Source organism: Nannospalax galili, unplaced genomic scaffold (assembly GCF_000622305.1).
Source record: "Nannospalax galili isolate Female #2095 unplaced genomic scaffold, S.galili_v1.0 scaffold1036, whole genome shotgun sequence".
NCBI classification, from domain to species: domain Eukaryota; kingdom Metazoa; phylum Chordata; class Mammalia; order Rodentia; family Spalacidae; genus Nannospalax; species Nannospalax galili.
The window spans coordinates 71,182-75,715 of record NW_008337664.1 but is presented as its reverse complement, the minus strand read 5'-3'; the positions used below and the strand labels follow the sequence as shown (position 1 = coordinate 75,715).

At 38.9% G+C, this 4,534-nt stretch overlaps 1 protein-coding gene across 1 annotated transcript in view; it reads right to left on the bottom strand.

The window, feature by feature from the left end:
• Positions 1-4,534, bottom strand: part of Znf248 (zinc finger protein 248) — a gene marked incomplete in the record, with an annotated part of 24,549 nt that overhangs the window by 18,707 nt on the left and 1,308 nt on the right.

Below are 4,534 nucleotides of genomic sequence, written 5' to 3'. Positions count from 1 at the left end.
AATCCCAGCACCCACATGGCAGCTAACAACTGTCTGTAACTCCAGTTCCAGGGGACCTGACAGCCTCTCCTGTCCTCCACCAGCATTGCACAACACGGGTGCACTTACCTACATGCAGGCAACATATACACATACACATAAAAATAATAAATAAAATACAAATAAATAAAATTAGAGATGAAAAGGGAGGCGATTACAAGTCATCAGTGAAATTCAGAGGATCATTACAGGACGATTTGGAAACCTATATTGTAATAAACTGTGTACAATAAATGGATAAATTTCTAGAGATGTTTTTGATCTTCAAAATTAAGCCAATAGGACACAATCAACTTCAACAGATGCATAATAAGCAACAAGATGGAAGCAATAGTAAAGCCACTCCACAAAGGAAAGCTCAGGTCCACTCAGAGTCACTGCCAAATTTTACCAGATCGTTAAAGGAAAACTAGCAATGCTCCCCAAACTATTCCATATTATAGAAAGAGGGAATACTGCAAAACTGATTTCATGAAGAAATATTACCGAGACTGTAAAAAAAAAAAAAAAGGACAACAAGAAATGAGAATTATGAGCCAACTTCCCTTGATGAACATAGATGAAAAAAATGCTTACAAACTGAATTCAACAACACATCAAAAAGATCAGTCACTATGACTAAAGGGACTTCATTCCAGGGATGCAAGGATGGTTTAATAGACACAAATCTGTACGTTATAGCCTTTGGGAAACAAATCACATAATCACCTTAATAGAGGCAAAAACAAAAGATCTTGGACAAGGTTCAATATTCTTTTAAGATAAAAGTGTTACTGGAGCTGGTAGGGTCAGAGCAAGGGCCTGGCCACCATCCTCAATAGGCCAATTAAAGAAACAAGCAATACTGGGAAGCAGAAAAGAGATTTACTAAATGTGGCCACAATGGGAAGAGGAACAAGGTCTTTAGGGTCCTGGCACAAAGTTTAAATTTAAATAGAAGGCAAAAGGTGTGTATAAATAGTCCTGGCTGAGGTGGCGACCTGCCTACCAGTGATCCATGGTTTTCTTAGCTCCATTCTATAAAGTGCAAAAGAACTGAAAAAAATGGAATAGAAGGGCGACACCTCAACATGACACAAGCTATATGCAACAAACATACAGTTAACATCACCAATACATGGGGAAAATAAAAACATTTCCACTAAAATGTGGAATGAGAGAAGGAAGTCTTGTTTTCTCCACTGTTATTTAATATAATCCTTGAAGTCTTAGCTGGATCACTAAAACAAGATAAAGAAACAATGGAGAAACAAATAGGAAAAGAAACAAACTATCTCTATTTGAAAATAGGATCATGCACATTAGAAAACCTAAAGATCATACTGAAAAAAATTTAGATCTGATGAACACATTCAACAAACAGAATACAGAATCAACTTTTTTTTTTTTAAGCCAGCAGCTTTCCTGTATGCCAATAATGAATATCCTGGAAAAGAAATCATGAAAATAGCCAGGCCAGTTGGGGCTACAGGGAGACCCTGTCTCAAAAAATGGCCAAAAAAGGAAATCATGAAAATAATCTCATTGACCATAGAGGGGGCGCGGGGGGGTGGGGGGATCTAGAAATAAATCTAACCCGGGAAGTGAAAGATCTAGACAAGGAAGTTCAAAAACACTTATAAAAGAATTATACGAAAAAAGGAACTATACAATAAATATTAAGACAGCAGAAGACTATGCTGGAGAGGTGGCTCAATGACTAAAAGCACTGGTGGTTCTTGCAGAGGACCCAGCCTGGGTTCTCAGCACCCACATGGCAGATAACTCCGGATCCAAGGGATCTGATATGCTTTTCTGACATCCATGGGCAGAATACATGCGGGCAAAACACTCATACATATAAAAGCAATTTTAAAAGGCAGCAGAAGATGGAAAGACTTCCCAAACTTATGAATTCTAATTTAGTAACTCATTACTTTTGGGCATTGCACACCCATGCATAGTTCAAACACTTTTTAAAAATTATATATCTATGTACCAAAAGCAATCTGAAGAGTCAGTGCAATCCCCATCAAAATTCCAATGACATTCTTTGCAGAAGCAGAAACAACAATCGGAAAATTCACATGAAAACACAAAGGAGCTAAGAGAGTCAAAGAAATGGCGAGTAAAGGCAGCAAGGCTGGTACTACCACAATCCCTGATTCTGAGTCATACTTCAGAGCCAGAGTAATAAATTAGCACAGTACCAGCACAAGATGACCAAGAATTAAACTCACACAGTTACAGTCACTAGACTTCCGATCAAGATGTCAAAAACATACCGCTGAAAAAAGTCGAGTAGCAACAAATGTTACTTGGAAAACTGGATATCCACAGGTGAAAGAATGAAACTGGATCTCTATTCCCTACCCTATAAAAATCAACACGAAATGGATCCAAAACTTAATGTGAGATTTGAACTGCAGAGAAAGCATAAACATTTCAAGGTATAGGCATTAGTAAAGACTTTCTTAAAAGGACTCCAATAGCTCAGGAAATAATACCAAGAACTGAAACACAGCATTTCACGAAAATAAAAGGTTATGCACAGCAAAGAAAATGACTGAGTGAAGAGACGTGGAATGGGGAAATCTTTGTTAGCTATGCATTTGACAGAGGATTTATATGTAGAATATACAAAGAACTCAAAAAAGAAAATACCAAGAAAACAAACAACCCAAAGGATGAATGGGCTAATTAAATGAGCACACAGCTTTCCAAAGTACAGATGCCCAGCCCTAACTGATGCACAAACAATGCAACCTTACACCTAAGATTCAGGGAATATCATGGAAGAGGGGTAGAAAGATTGAAGAGCCAGAGGAGCAGAAGGCATGCTGCTAGATATTGCATTCTAGATGTGATAGGAAAGCTGAACCCAAAATCTCTACAGTACGGTAGCCTAACAAGACCTGCATCACAACAAAACCAGTTGAAAAAGCAGTGTGGAGGGGGAAAATGTCAGGGTGTCTAACCTCCAAATGAAGAGCTACAGACAATCAATGGATCATGAGGGAGGGAGAATCAGTTTTTTCCAGGGACTACTTCCCTGACAGGTTATGCAATTCCACGTGGTTAGTCTTAAAACACATGTACCTACGAGTACCACTAAATGGACTCAGTGCCCATACATATGTATATTTATAAATGTATGCATTATGTGTAACAATAATAAAAGAGGACAAAAAATTGAGAGAGAGCAGGGGAGGGACATGAGAGGAGTTGGAGGGAGGATGGGGAGGGGTGGAAATGATACAATACTCATACATGAAATTCTCAAAAAACAAAAGCTATATATAAAAAAGTACAAATGGCCAATAAACATACAAAAAATGTTCAAAAATCCTTGGCCATCAGAGAAATGAAAATTAAAACTTCTTTGTGACTCCATCAGAACAATAAGTGCTAGGAAGAATTCTGGAAAAACAAAACCCTTATACACTGCTGGTGGGAAAGTAAATTTGTTCAACCTTCATGGTTCAGCAGTTAAGAGCACTGGCTGCTCTTGCAGAGGACCTGAGTTTTGTTCCCAGCACCCACATGGTGGTTAACAACTGTCCATAACTCCAGTCCCAGGGATCCAATGGCCTTGTCTGGCCTCCATGGTATTGCACACGCTTACATACATGCAGGCAAAACACTCATCCATATAAAATAAAAATAAATAAAATAAAACAAACAAACAAAAAACCCACATGAAACCAGTCAGTAAAACAAAGAGCAGTAGGTCAAGGAAGGAAACAATGTCCAGGGCAAAAAGGAAAGATGCCTTTGTAAGGGCTGGAGAGAAATGGGTTATGAATGCATAACTTAGCACATGGTGTCGCAGACAAGAAGAGACTTTCAGAACAGTCCATGGTCAGAACTACCAAATGCTGCTTGACCAGTTGAGTAAGACACACAAAAACATCCACTGGCTTTGACTATGCTTTGGTGGACTTTCATAGAACTGTAGCAGCTGAAGGGGCTAAGGTCTTATATTTCAGGTTAAAATGTAAAGAAATGCATAACCATGAACTGCCTGCGTGCAACTTCACCTAGAAACCCGAATGAGCAGGTAGAAACATACAGAAGCCACTGAAAGAACAGGTCAGAACGAAGATTCCCCCACATCTCTTAGGTTCTATTACTGGACTAAGCAGGAGGATTAGAGAGCAGCTGAAGGGGCTAAGGTCTTATATTTCAGGTTAAAATGTAAAGAAATGCATAACCATGAACTGCCTGCGTGCAACTTCACCTAGAAACCCGAATGAGCAGGTAGAAACATACAGAAGCCACTGAAAGAACAGGTCAGAACGAAGATTCCCCCACATCTCTTAGGTTCTATTACTGGACTAAGCAGGAGGATTAGAGAACTCTACTCAAACCTGTGTTTAGACCCCTGAAATACCAGGTTCTGCCCTTGCACTGTGCATTTCTGACAAGTGATTATAGAAAATATGTGCATTTATCTCAAGGTTATTATAGGAAAGATCTGAGCAACCTTAACTATTAAAAATCTGCCATGTCATTT